This window comes from Chaetodon trifascialis, chromosome 18 (assembly GCF_039877785.1).
Source record: "Chaetodon trifascialis isolate fChaTrf1 chromosome 18, fChaTrf1.hap1, whole genome shotgun sequence".
Classification (NCBI taxonomy): domain Eukaryota; kingdom Metazoa; phylum Chordata; class Actinopteri; order Chaetodontiformes; family Chaetodontidae; genus Chaetodon; species Chaetodon trifascialis.
This window is the reverse complement of record NC_092073.1, coordinates 2,401,719-2,417,547: the sequence shown is the minus strand read 5'-3', so window position 1 is coordinate 2,417,547 and position 15,829 is coordinate 2,401,719. Positions and strand designations below refer to the sequence as shown.

The window sequence follows — 15,829 nt, the reverse complement described above, 5'->3', positions numbered from 1 at the left end:
ATGAGAGTCACTGAATATATCCCACACGGCTGTATCGAAGCAGTCCTTCAGAGCCTCTTCAGCCTCATCAGACCACCTCTTTTATTCTTCTATTCTATCTTTTACTGGTGCTGCTGTAAATTGGAATTTCCCCTTGCGGGACAAATAAAGGTATATTGAATTGAATTGAATTGAATTGAATTGAATTGAATTGAATTGAATTGAATTGAATTGAATTGAATTGAATTGACTCTGTGGGACACAGCTGGTTGCCTGTTGACAAGGGGCTTGTAGACAGGCAGGAGATGAACCAGGTTGTGATCAGCTCTTCCCAGAGGAGGGAGGGGTGATGATTCGTATGCCTCCTTGGTGTTGGCATAGAATAAGTCTAGTGTTTTATTGTCTCTGGTGGCACATGTGACATACTGGATGAATTTGGGCAGAGTGGAGGACAGAGAGCATGATTAAAATCCCCAGAGATCAGTAGTAGAGATCGGATGCCCCCTGGACGCCTCCCTAGGGAGGTGTTCCAGGCATGTCCCACCGGGAGGAGGCCCCGGGGAAGACCCAGGACACGCTGGGGTGACTACGTCACTCGGCTGGCCTGGGAACGCCTCGGGATCCCCCCGGAAGAGTTGGAGGAAGTGTCCGGGGAGAGGGAAGTCTGGGCGTCCCTGCTCAGACTGCTACCCCCGCAACACGGCCCCGGATAAGCGGAAGATAATGGATGGATGGATGGATGGAGATCAGTAAGAGGGCCTGTGGTTTCTGAGTCTGCAGCCTGCTGATCACGGTGTTGATGATGTCACAGGCTGCATCAGCGTTAGCAGAGGGAGGATTATACACAGCCACCACTATATAGACAGATAATATGGACAGATAATATGGCCTCTAACACTAACACTAGACTAACAGCCAACAGTTCAGTGTCCGGCCAGCAGTGCTGCTCTTTGATAGTGATGTGCCTGGAGTTACACCAGCTATTGTTCACAAACACTGCCAGCTATCCAAAAGTGGATAGCCACTCAGCTGGTGCTTGACTGGAGAACACAGCCTATCCCCGTTATCCATTTGTGGAAACGATTGTTAAGATGAAGCCTTTCAGATGAGAACTGCAGGAGGGAGCATTTAGTACGACCCCTGCCACTCATTGACCAGGACCCACGACTCTGAGTTGCACGGAGTGAAGGAGACTTTGGACTTTTTTTCAGCCCCATCACTTCCAGCCAGGCTGAAAGGATCAGCTCCCCACTGGTAGTTGCAGAACTGGACCTCTGTTGCAGCTGGCGCTGTTGTTGCTTGGGTAGTAGTTAGGAATGAAATCCCAAGGATTAGCTCATACTTGTCCTTCAGATCCTGCTTCAGTTGTATGATGTTGTCTTGTAACCATGAGTATACTGGGAGGCAGTGTCCACAGATATCCTTGATAAACATTAGGTATTTCGGAGACCACGTAGCAATAGCAATCATGTGATCATTTTGACTGTCATGTATTAGTCACAGAAAAAAATAATCCATATACTTACAATTGTTAAGCAAGTGCTGTATATATGAACATTTGGCTGAAAGGTGAGAATCTCAATAGTCATGCACACAATATCACTCTTGGTATTGCATTCAGATAAAATGATAGTGATAATTCCATTGCCCTAGTGCAAGCCATCAGACAATCCTACTCCTACTGTGCTATGATATGAGGTTCTCTGATATGACTCAGACACCCAGTTTAGTGGTGGTTCAGTGCTTGTTTTGACAGAGCAATCAGGTCCAGTTTAGAAAAGAGCTGCGGTTTAGCTGGACTTGTTTTAAACCAGTCAAGATATTATGATATTACACCCTTAAGGCTACAAAATGAAACACATGAACATGTCAACAAACACGCTTACGACATGTTATGCTCACACATTGTGACTCAAGAAAGGCTTGTTTCCAACACAATCACTGTCAGGCCTTAATGAAACACAGAAAAGTAAACAACCACAAATTGCCACTTCTCAGTTTGGATGTCATCTGAAGCCGGATGTTGAATGCAGAGTGGATTTGATAGGTCACAGATTGCACAGGATATCCACAGTCACTTAACCTGTATAGCAGCCTATATAAATCAAGCAACTCTTTCAATACTGGTAGTATGAATGTATTGTGCAGTGTCTCATCGCTACAAAAGAATTAATTTCATCTGCTTTTACAATAATGGGAGTGGGAGATTTTGGATGCTGTTAGACAATTTCACTGGCAATTTGTTCTAAGCATATTAAGGCTGTAAAGATACTTTAAACAATACAGTGCTTTGTATCAACTGACCACAGGTAATGTGAAACAAAGTATCAAGGTCAAAGAACCAATGCCACCATTCTCCTCACCTTCACAGTGTGTCTGAACTTATTCCACCTTTTTCCTTTTTTTTTCTCTCTCTCTTTTTGGTTTTACAGTACACAATGTTATTGTTTTGGTTCAGTCTGACTGTTCTCATCAAACTTGTTGGTTGATAACATAATGGAGCATTTAGCAGCTTAAGAGCCATAAGCTAGTGGGGACCAAAACAGAGTGTGGGGAATGAATGTTCGACACAGACACTTTGTAAGGTGATTGTATGTCTGATGTTCTTTTCAGCTTGTCCCACTGACTATCAACTAATGCATATCTAAAGCACAATAAATGATGAGAATCTCAGGGTGGCTCCTGCTTTACTTCCCAATCTGAACATCACGGTATCTACTCTAATATCGGTACCTTTATTATGTCAGTTTGGGGGTTTTTTGTTTCATATTCCTAAATGTAATGTTTAATTTGATTGAAATTTGGTGCATGGAATATTATTATTTAAAAAATAAAAAAAACCTGCACACTACATAAATCGGATTATGATTCCAATGTCCATATTTTGGATTGAGAAGAGAAATGTAATGAAACAGATCATGAATCGTCATGTAAAAAATTATTAGGCCAGTTGAATGGGGAACCTGCCTTAGATAACAGCTCTCCCATCTGCTTTACAACCCATCGTGATCATATAGGAGTGAAGAGAATCAGCTTTTTGTCTTTCAAGCTGATTCCCAGTGTGCGCCACTTAACATTCAGTGTCATCCATTTTCTGCCATAGCCACTCTTCATCTGTCTTTGTTGAAAATGATCACTGTGGTTCTGCTGCCCAACTGGTGTGTTTCTAAGGGCTCTATCTTTAGACTGGAGCAGCTAAAATGCTTCACTTCAGTGGTTGCCATGGAGACGGGAGTGCCAGCCTAACGGCACTAGAGTAGTATTGGAGTGTTGAAGATGAGAATGAAAATAATGATGAAATGATGAAAATGATTGTGCTATGACTGCGTGAAGCAGGATCTTAGCCCTTTATATCACTATGTATATGATATTTTTAGATTGGGTGGTGTTGATTATGACAAACATTATTTTCAGCCAAAACGACACAAATACATCAAATTTCATCTAAATGTGCTTTAACAGGTAGTGCGCGTGCCTCACAGCAAGAAGGTTGCCGGTTCGATCCCCAGGCAGGGCCTTTCTGTGTGAAGCTTGTATGTTCTTCCCGTGCATGCGTGGGTTCTCTCCGGGCACTCCAGCTTCCTCCCACAGAGGGGAGGAACTCATTAGGTTAATTGGTGACTCTAAAATTGCCCCTAGGTGAGTAGTATGTTGCCCTGTGATCGACTGGCAACCGGACCAGGGTGTACCCCACCTCTCGCCCGTTGACGGCTGGAATAGGCCCCCCCGCAACCCCGCAAAGGGATAGGCGATATAGAAAATGGATGGATGGATGCTTTAAGTGCTACATTTAGAACAATAAGAGAATATGAGAGAGAAGAGAGGGAAAAAAGGGGTTAGCAGCCTGAAAAAAGTAGTTTTCTGTCTGAAATGGAAGATGAGCACATTTTATGCTGTCCTGTTATCAATGGAGAGCCATCTTCACCATTTCCACAATGGTGGAGACAGCAAATAGGCATGATTTTGTTTAGTGGTAGCTGGGAGGGACGGAGCATCAAGCCGATTGGCTGTAGCAGAGAGTAGTGGATGGGCTGTGGCGTATGGTTTGACCATGTCCTGGTGGTAGGATGGGCCTTCACAGCACAGTAGACAAGTATCTTCAATTGGATTCAAGTAGCCACTGGTAGCTAGTGCAGGGTGTGGAGAAACAGTGTAATGTGGGAGAACTTGGGTATGCTGAAGACGAGCTGGACTGCTGCAGTTGGATAAACTGTAGGGTTTGGATTGCACTTGCAGTGCACAGCAGCCAAGACTGACTTGCAGTAGTCAAGGCACAATATAACAAGAGCCAGGACCAGCAACTGTGCCACCTTCTGGGTAAGGAATGGATGTATCCACTGTTGGCAGCAAAGGACAGCTGGTCATCTAGCTGGGGACACCACTAAGTTCTCATTGGTAATGGACATGGATGGAAAATGCCTTGCCTGGAAGGAAAGCAGCTCAGGAAGTTTGCAGACATCCACTGAGAGATTACAGCTAGACAAACAGATTTGTGCTGTCACCTGTGTTTCACATTGGGAAAAAGACGGGTTTGGTCGCTTGTCATCTGCATAGCTGTGGTCAGAAGTCCTGTGAGTGAATATCACAGCCAAATGACTTGATCTGCTATGAGGTTCAGATGCAGATTTTCTAAAAATTACCCTGTAAGTGCAGTCCTTGAGGTAGAATGTGAACAGGGAGAGTGCAGACCCTGAGACTCCCAGTTCTTGGAAGATGGAGAGGAGGATCTGCTTCAGTTCAATATGTCAAACGCTGCTGAAAAGTGCTGCAGAATGATATCAGAGGAGAGGGAGGCTGCTATACCAGTGTGGAGCACTGCTTATTTGTGTAAACATAAACATGAAATCTTAGTTGAATCAACAATATAAAAGACCACACAAGGAGAAGGCTGGGATGATGGAGGGAACTGCAGCAACAAACATGGAATTAATCAGCAGAGTAGTATTAGTGAGAATTGTTTTAAAAGTGAGGTTATTATATGTGTGCTGTAAACCAGCATGAATATGACTGGATGAACCACACACACACACTCACCCTCTCACAAAAAAGACAGAGCCCACTTTCAATACATAAATGCTTCCAGCTTCATTGTCATTCAGAAACTCTGATCCCATGATTATTGAAACAGTGAGTCAGTCCAGTGGCACCTCACCCATCACCCCTCAACACTCATTCCATCGTGTAATCAACATGTTCTTGGCCAAATCACAGCACAAATTTATGACTCTATGATCTCCAAATCTGACACAAGGACCATCTCAAAAAACTTAAATAATGGGCATGTCTGATGTGACATAAGCAGATGTTTAGACTGAAAAAACACAATACGATGAGCTGTGTTGGTGGTTTTTATGTTACTGGTGAGACGATGGATAGATGAATGACGATCCAGGTCATCCAGTTTGAGTAACTGATCCATGATATTGAACACCAAAACACCAAAAGTTATCACTGCTGTAAATTGTTTTGTGTTTTCTTTATGACAAAAGAGAGGTAAGCAGTAGAAATACTTCATTCACACTAAGTAATCTACGGGGAATGTGAACTTGCACAAATTTGATTGGCCAACACAACATGTTGGGCCATGAATTTTTTTTTACCATCATAATGCCACTATGAAGACACAGTGCTTGAAAAGCAGATCGGAGGCAGGCGTTCCTTCTCTCTGGTCTGTCTACCCACTATGTACAAATTTGGAGCGGGTAATGTTGCTACAGCAACAGCAGCCTCTCCAATTAAAGCTTTTAGGTAGAGCAGCATTTCAAAGGGGACTCAAGAATGAAGCATTTTACATTTTCTAACATGGAAGTTGAATCAAAATGACTGATGACTTCTGCATTAAAACATATAGCTGTCGGACAACCTGAATGCTCACAGCAAGCGTGCCTTACAGTGTTGAAGTAGGAGTGTTTCAACTGTATTGTTGGCCCAGGATAACTGGAGCTGAGTCACACAGAGAATGTCATGCAAACATACAGAAATATGCTGGTACACACTTCAGCTAAATATGGAGAGATGGAGAGGAGTGGTACACTAATTGCATGTCACCACTGATGGCTGTGCATGTCCATCATAGGCATGGACAGCTGAACACACACACACACACACACACACACACACACACACACACACAGAGAGAGAGAGAGAGAGATTTTCAGATAGAGATTCCCCCCCCCCCCCCCGTGTTGCAGACTAGTGCACACTTACAGTCTAAAAAATCCTAAAAACACAGCTTTTGCCAAACAAGAGTTAAAAGAAGAGACATGCTATAGTACGCTGCATATGAAGAAATTAGAGGGTAAGTGAATTTTAAATGTATCATGTTTTTGACTACTAGTATGACTATGGAGCAACGGTTATTGGAAGGGGTCCCTGTTCTGTCTGTGTTATGCATGCACATGATTTATAACACATTTTATAGATGCAAAAGTTGACACTCTCTGTGATGACACAACACAATGAAGATTTATAAGTGTCAGAAATCTCAATTTACTGCTCACAATAGAGTGAAATGTTGAATTTATTAAGTACAGAGTGAATTAACAAGGGAGTGATTTCAGGCACCTAGCAATCTTTTACATCAGCGTTACTGTAACATAATACTGTATGACAAGTTTCCAGCTTGTAAAAAGCCTTCCTACATTCATGTCGGAAATATAATGGGGATTCTCTGTTTTTACGATACATCCCACTTGCCACTCAATAATATAGAAGTGCTGGAAAACCAAACAAAAAGATGTTTCAACCAGACAAATATGTTATTGAAGGTCACTGAACTCAATCGTTTATGGATATAGTGTTATGTTGTCACAATATTATTAACCCACGAAGTCATCTTGAGTTGTCTGATGACGTGAATCTGGCAGCTGCCTTGGTCTTTTCATGGGACTTGTGGACAATCACAAAAAGATAGAATAACACCAGTCATACCTTTAATCCTTTAAGATGGTAAATAACTAAATAAGTATCTCTAAGAAAGATATGACAAATCAAATCTTTCTAGCTTTCTGTTGCTGTGTATTGCAACATTTATGCAGCATACATATACCTGTATACTGTATGTGTGTGAAGTTTTTAATCATCAGCAAGAATATTTTGGCGGTTGTGATAAAGGGCTGTTTGAGGGGTCAAACTTGGTTTTAAGGTAAAACAAGATTTAGGTTATGGTTTGACATTTAATTGAGATGGTTAAGGTTGAGGTAAGAGGCTAGGGAATGCATTATGTGGGTCCTCACAAGTATAGAGGTATATGTGTGTATGTGTGTGTGCAAATTTGTGAAGCAATTGTTTGGCAGAGGTATTTCAGGCACATGGTTGGGCTCTGTGACAGACACACAGGGAACAGATAAAGACAGAGAGAGTGTGTGAGAGAGAGTGAAAGACAGAGACAGAGAGAGAGAGAGTGAGAGAGAGAGAGGGGGAGAGAGAGAGAGAGAGAGAGAGAGAGGGAGCGTCAGGGAGAGTCAGCCTGAATCTCTCTCAGCCGACACAATCTCCTGACACAACCTCGGGCTCAGTAATGTTGGATACACTGCAAGAGTGAGCTCTACCTTCCACTCACACTCTGCTATCACCTGATTGAGGATACACACACGGCACACACACGGTAAGTAGACCTCTGTATCACTGTTGCTGTTTGCATTTGCCTCTGTCATATCACTGTAGAGCATCCATTTGAAGGAGAGTGCTTTCAAGGCGTAGATACTCTTGCCAGATCAGAGAGATTACCATGTACAGAGATTACCACTGTGTTGTCAACTACTCTCTAGACATAGTTTCGACCATAAGTCAGTCACCCAGAGGTAAGTTGTTGTTACAGGAGCTCAAATGAGCAACGAGGGTCTTTTGATTCCATAATCTTTTAATTCCTTTAAGCTGTCGGCTGCTTGCAGACGCTCAACAGGGGTCTAGCTTTAACTAACAATTACTTTTACTCACAGATGGACACACTCAAACAGTAGTTGAGGAGCCTATGAAGTCACTTCATTATATCTAGTCATATTTTCATACTCTTCAGAAATCACATTTAAAACACAAAAATTAACATTTTCAAAGCTGAAAAAAATGCATATATTTGGGTGTAATTAATGTATGTACACACACACACACACACACACACACACACACACACACACACACACACACACACACACACACACACACACACACACACTTACTCCCACTTGCATGATGTTGTTCTGGGCTGCCTGCAGAAAACCAGTTAACCTGCGCCCCTTCCTTCCCACTCATCCCAGTCAGATCAACATTTCAGCAGTGCAGGGGAGGGAAGACGTTAATGAAGTACAGAGCTCACTTTCACACTTATCAGCACCTGAAAGCACCCTCCTGTTATCTTCATATAAAGTACATCCAGCATAAACACGTTGATGCACAGAAACAGATTTATCTTTGATTTGGAGATTTAGTATCATAACCCAGAATTTCTTTGTAGTTGAAAGAATAGCTCAACATTTTTAGAAATATGGTCATTTGCTCTCTTCCTATAAGTGAGATATTAAGATTGATCTCATGTCTGGCCTCTGACCAGAGTTAAAAAAATACTCATATCAACAAGCATATCTAAAGTCCACTAATGAGCACAGCGCAGCTTTTTGTGTAATCTGTTCGCAAGATGAAATGTAGAAACGGCAGCTTCTGGCTTGAGGGCGAGGTCAGGTGCTGGAACTATTTCTTGCTGGCAGCTTTGGACAGAGCCAAGCCAGCTGTTTGGCCTTGCCTCCATTGTTCATGCTAAGCTAGGCTAACTCTGTTCTGACAGTCAGATCGTTTTCTCAGGATTTAGCGTTAAGACCAAACCAGAGCTAAAACTAGAGTCAATATGGAACTTACATTCAGCATGTACCAACAAACAAATCTCCAAATGAATGATAATGTTGCTCTGTGTCTGCTCAATGTGTAAACAGGCAACAGTTTGCTGACTTGTTGTCAATACAATAACAATAAAAGCTTTATATCTTAATTAGCTGATATATCTTGTTGAAAAGAGATGAATGTGTGTATTTCCAAAAGAATTCCAAAACTTGTGGTTATTTGGCTGGGAGAAGACAAGTTAGATGTGGTAATATCTTACTCATCTGAAGTTGAACACCTGAATGTTGATCAGAGATTTGTATTACCTAGTGTTTAGCAGACCATGCTGTCGATTGGTGAAGGAAGCTGCTGTTAGCCTGTGTGCTGTTAATCCATTATAGATCAGATTAAGGAAGGAGGAGCAGGAATTAGAAGTCATGAGGACTTTGGCTAAATGGCCAGAGCAGCAGCAGAAAGCCCTGAAGGGATTTCATCAAAAATCTATAACCAGAAGAAAATGTTACAAGAGTGCTATGAATGAGGAAGCCTTTAAATGAGAAAATCAACAAATTCCCACTCTCAGGTTCTACCATGTGTTCCATTATTTCCACAGAATTAAGATATGTAATCAACAGTCATCTTAAGAGCAAGCTGTTTATTAGAACTCTTCAGCACTTCCCTTCTTTTCTTTGGTTCATGGTTGGTGAGAGAGATTTGAACTTGAATTTAAACTAACCATGAGTAATCCATCACAAGGAATCTCAAGGAATGAAGAGACGATGTTGACATCTGTAGCGACCTCTTTATGGAGGTTTTTTGTGGAGACTCTTAGTGGTTGAAAATATGAGGTCACAGACAGTGTTTCAATCTGATTCTGAGCACCAGGGACTGTGAAAGGATTATCAACAATTTTTGGCTTCAGTAGGACGCGCCCACCTGTTTAGATCATACTTTTACTGTTTTCTCTGCTGGAAGTGTCATAAAGAAATATATAATAATAACATTAATAATGCTAATAATCGGAAGGTAAGCTGTTATCTCTGAACCAAAGAGAGTTTGATGACAGGCACAGAAATGGAAAGGAGTGGCTTGTACAGATGAAATGGCATTCTTATGTTTGTGAGTCATTTGCAGTATTCAGTGCAGTTAAGTGATATATCACTCAGCGTGGTACTGTAATCCACACTCTATACAACATGCAACAATACTGTTTGAAAACACTTTCAATAAAGCGGAAATCTCACCATTATTTGGCTCATGTAAGTTTGTTGTTGATCATTTCCAACCACTCTCCAGCAGGGGAAGTAATGAGTCTGTTTGAGCTTGCTGCAGCAAGGGCACGCTACAATCAGCTGAAGAAGACCGCACAGTTAAAAACATACTTGATTGACATACTAGATGAGTCATGGAAGTAAGCTGGGTTTGATCTTCACGTTCACACTTTCATTTTCCTTCTTCACACAACTACTTGAATCACTTTTTTGTAAAAATGAGTGCAACTCCGTAGAGATTTTTGAGGAGACACGGTCCTAAAGTAAAAATTTGTTCCATTCACCAAGTTGAGACGATAAAACCATGAAGAGAGATCTTGGAGAGACATCAGGGGAGGCAGTGGGATGCAATCAAGAGGAGACTACGATGGCAGGCTTTTTGAATGTGGCAATTCAGAACAGGACTGCACAATTTAATGTAGTTTAACCTACATTCAGCCATTCTGAATACTATATTTTATCATAAATTCTGGGTTTTTTTCCCCTCATTTGCTGTTATTTCAAAGCACATTTATTTATTTCTAAATGTGGTTAAATCCCCTCCCCCAAATCATTATCTCAGCTCTATCTACCTTTTTTAATGTAATGAGAGGTAGCTTCACAAGCGGATTGGTGAGAAGGGGAAGTCTGCAAGCTGAAAAGCTTTGGAAAATGCTCAGCGAGGTTATGCATGCCAGTGACTGTACTTTTGGCTAACTAGAATACTGTAATTACTTTAACTACCAGTGCTTTAATGGCATCCACATATTGCTGCTGGTTCCCTAGGCTTTTTCTGCCTTTGGCAGGTAACGCATTACATTTTCCAGTAACGAAGTAATATACCACAATGCTAAGGAGATTCCAGTAACATCACTACAATTGATTTATCACATAACACATTACAGATGATGTCAACCCCTTTGATAATATTCAGTGGAAGAGACAAGTATTCATAAACTCTGTTATTCATTTCAAGAAATGTACCAGCCACCTCATTAATGGTTAAAACTATAAACTAGCACAAAAATGGCAATTACCAACATGAACCAATTACCAATTACATAACGGGAAAATGCAGGCCATCGCTATACCTCCTTCAGCAATGTGTGTGTGTGTGTGTGTGTGTGTGTGTGTGTGTGTGTGTGTGTGTGTGTGTGTGTGTGTGTGTGTTTGTGTGTGTGTGTGTGCACACGCGCATATATGTGTGGCAGTCTCTTCTGTCCAGACTGGACATAATGTAGATCATTTTTTTTGTTATTCAGTGCCATTTTTATGGGGCATCATCGTTGCATTTAAACGTGTATTGTTGAATAGAACAGACGAAGCGTAACCCTTCAAGTCGTGGTTACCCTCGTGGGACACAGCTGATGTGTGAGCATGCACCTAGCCAGTGGAGACAGCTGCATAGATTATTTGTATCTGTAACGTGAGATGCACAAGTAGGGAAAACAACTTTGATAAAGCTTGCCCGCAAAACCCCTGTCAAAACCAATCGTAAGGTAAGCTAACGTTGCCATAGTGACCAGGTTATGCTGAGCCTACAGTAGCAGTAGCATTATTATTACAAGCTGTAATATAAGCATAATACATAATACTAGTTGTACTTCTGTGGCTATTTTGGTGAAAGTAATGCAAAAGTAGTGTAATCTGTAACACAGAGAGAATTCAGAGAGACAGTAATATTTTAAAGTAACATATTTTCAAAGAGTTACTTGCTGAACACTGTTAGCCTGTGCCCAGGGCATTTATTATTGACCCATTTTTCACTGATACTCCTGCTCAACGCAGACATTGCATCAGTCCTGATGGTGCCTCCCAGCAACACCTTAATCGCCACTCAGTTGGCTTTGGCTGCGATCACGCCACCAAACACATCCAGATTGTATCTAAATCCAGTTGTGTTTGACTCAACTTCACACCTGGCATCATTTATTTAAGGTGTGCATGTGTGACCACATCTTTATCCAACATGATTGACAGGCATTGAGGATTTTTTTCTTTTCAGCTCTCCTTCAGAGCAGCATAATGCTGTTAACACACATGCAGAGTCTCTCATGCACACAGTGTCAGGCTGTGAGCCAGGCAACATCTCTATTTTCAGCAGTGCAGGATCAGGCCTCCATAGAGTCAACAGGTGGACAAGCTAGCCAGCAGCATGACCTTCACTAGTCTCTTCTCCTTCCTTCTTTCGTCTGTCACTCAAATTTCAACCTTTATTTAATCCTGGAACTGTTTCCCCCACACATGTGCTGTACTTTAATTATCTCACTGTTCAGCCTGAAAGTTACGTACACAAGCAAAATTACATCACTCACCACATCAGTTGCAAAAACAGTTTTAGGATGACAGTGGAATTTAGTTACATAACTGATATCACACTGTCGCTACAGACAATACATATTCATAGTCTCTACATTTCTTTTATTGTGGTTAATGAAACTGAATGAAACTGAAAGCAGTTTCCTGTGTCAAAGCAGCACAGTTTTTGCCTTCACCATCCATCCTCACCATCTCCAGAAAAAGCAATGGTCAGTTGTTTGTGTCAGTTAAACATACACACAGGTCATGTTCATTTATTTGAATGAACAGCAAGAATCTTGTTTGATGTGGTTATGAATTCCAGGTGGTTGATGAGTCGGTTTAAGTCCTGCTCTGTGATACAAAGAGCTAGGGGTTATCAGCTGTTGTTGTTTCTTTGCAATCTCAGCATTCCTGCAGTTCCCATCCCTCTCCACTATCTGTTTCCTTTCTAGACTGCAGAACTGATTTATTCAACATTGTTACATAAACCACATCTATACATACTGTTTGAGCGTGGTCTAACTGAAACTAAATACACGTGGGAATCACACTCAATCAATAGGAGCAAGTTTACTGTTGATTTTACATAATTGACAGTTATGTAATGACAGTTGTGATTATCCATTTTTAACCAAATAAATTCTAGATTTCTCGTTGATAGCCAGTGTTTCAGATGAACAGAGCATGTGTGACAGTTATGTGAGCTTGTTTCATGCATATATTTGTGGGAAAATGCCTAGACATTTGGATTTTAATTTCAAACTGTGAAGCTTTCTTCAGGCACAGCATCTGCATATTGCAAATAGAATGCTATACATTAATTATAGACTATTTGTGTCTTTGGAAAAAAATGAGCCCTTAAAGAGCTTGCAGCATCAAATCAGTAAAGTACCAGTACAAGAACATGTCAGAGGCTGACAGCACTGGTTGTTCAAACGCATGTTCATGTGTTCCTGACAAGGACCTTTAGCTGCCTTTGAAATATGGCTCTTTTCAGGATCAAAAGCAGACATATTGTAGTGAGTCATTTTTATGCTGCCACAAAACAGAGCTTAAGGTAGATGGCTGGTTCAGCAAAGTGTGTGAGAGTGGCAGTTATTATTATGAACATTAATTGTACTGGTCTTTTAGGAGCTGTTCCCAAATATACCTTCATTATTTTATTTAATGGTGTATTTTTAATTACAGTAATTGCAAAATTCCTCACAGTTGTAGCTTGAGAGAACTACAAGCCGATTTGCTGTCTTCCTTTTGTGACATGAATGCTATGCCTGGGTTAGCATGAACGTGTAAAAACATAAGCACGTGCTCACATAAAATATGGTATTTAGAACATACTTGTACTGACTTGACTGGGGTTCATGTGATCCATTCCCTCAACAGTATGGACTGTGTGGACTGTCAATGACATTTGCATTGATCCTGTCTGCATATGTCTACAATAGAAGAGTTATTTTCTCTTTAACAGCATGTAATGAATTCATAAACTCAATTAATACATTTAATATTGCAATAAGTTAACCTTATGTATATTTTGGTTGGGGGAAGTGGATGTAATGACAATGCAGCAGCACTAGCTCCAATAGCGTCAATCAAAACATAGATAATAATAACAAATATTTCCACAGTCTGATTTTCTTTATTTAGTGTTCATTTGTTTATTTATGATGGGATGCCTATGAGGACAACATAACAGTAGTTGTTTTACCTTGTCTTGCTTTGTAGAAAAGTCTGAAATACAATGAAATGGAAATAAATAGAATTCAGTGTAACAGAGGAATATACGGTATGTAAGGTCATATTTATCTAAAGTAAAAAGACTGGAATGCAGTTCTAAAACAATGGAACTAGTGGTGCTTTAAATAAACTTTAAATCGAGCTGAAACATCAGCATATATTCCCCCAGGTTTCACGTCAGGACCTCTTCACATGGAGAATTTTACGACACTGGCTGACACACACACATGCGCACAGACACACAGACTCACGCACTCCAGCGTATAACTGACACACACTCTCTCTCTCTCACACACCCACACACAGTCACCGAGTTATGACTGCTGATCGTTTACCGTCTGTAGTCCTTATTACAGTTGTAATATTTCCTCTCCTCTTTTTTTGTCATCAAAAATAAAGATTTTTGGTAGTTTTTATTTTTAAAATTGCATTTTAGGGTATGGAACAATATTGCATTTGTATATATTCAGTTAGTGTTTAGTTTAATGATGTCGGTGCTGTCTCACCATTGTCTCATCATGGAAGAAAAGGTCATTAACAAACATATTTCATCATAGCTTTCATTCCTGAAATTAATATTCTTTATGAGCTTGTCGTGTTTTTATGTAAAATCTTAATTTTGAAATGTTGGAAGTCCCTGCTCAAGATGGTAAATTAGCATAAAAAGCCGCATATTTGCCTCTAAAATGCAGTAGAGTCGAGGCATGAAGTATCATAAAATAGAAATACTCAAATAATGCATCTCAACATTGTATTTAAGTACAGTACTTAAGTGAATGTTGCTTTCCACCACAGAGTGGGTGCAGAAGGAGATGGATATGATCAGTTATAACTGAAACTAATCTGTGGTGCACTTTAAGGCCTTACCCTGAATGCTTACTGCATAGTTCCATGCAGGGTTTGTGTTCTGATTATCAGTTGTATGGCTGTATCTTGGAAGGAGACTGGCACATATCAGATACAAGTGTAAACTCATCTCACTTTTGATGTGTTCATGTGCAGATGAGAAGCTCTAGAATCTGATGTATGATGAGCTCTGATGTAAGACGGTCAAAATCAGTTCATCAGCTGACTTTTGTCATAATTTTGTACTTCATTATTTCAATAGCTGATGGTAGAAAAGTGACTTCCCACATCTTGTTTTATCCAAATGCAAATATAATGTCAATGCGTACATTTCGACCAAGGATAGCTCAGCTGTGGACAATCTGCCATTTTTCCACCATAGCTTCATGCATTACAATTACTTTGACAAGGATATATTGAAAATGACACACATATCACCTTTGATGGAACAGTATGAACTCCGTCACTTTTTAGTTGTACTTGACATGAACCCACATATCCCCACATATCAAGGAAGCCAGCAATAGTGAACATGGACAGAATGACTTTTACCCTGCTCATGTGCTACTAGCAATGTGAATACTGACACTACATAAATAACCATGTCCCTACTCATTTATCACTTCAGGATACCTTACCAACAGGACTTCCTTACCCCATACAGTATGGATTTCAGATTTACAGATTGCCATCACCCATGCATCAGTTGACAGTCTCTGTGGAATTAAGTCTCCAATTAAGTGATGCAATACATTAAGTGGAGTTATGTGTGGTGGATCTAAGACAGTGGAATTACACAGGATGACATCGTTGAAACAGATTACAGTCTGGATCAATGGAGGGATGAAGAGACTGGAATGGACAGGCACTAATTGCGAGAGCAGCAGTTAAAGTGATATCTTTAC

At 40.6% G+C, this 15,829-nt stretch overlaps 1 protein-coding gene across 1 annotated transcript in view; it reads left to right on the top strand.

The window, feature by feature from the left end:
* The first annotated feature begins 7,304 nt into the window (after positions 1 to 7,304).
* Positions 7,305 to 15,829, top strand: part of palmdb (palmdelphin b) — a 70,809-nt gene continuing 62,284 nt past the window's right edge. Inside the window, exon 1 of the mRNA XM_070986368.1 lies at positions 7,305 to 7,585. The gene's annotated coding sequence lies outside the window, so the exon portion shown is untranslated. The remainder of the gene's footprint in view (positions 7,586 to 15,829) is intronic.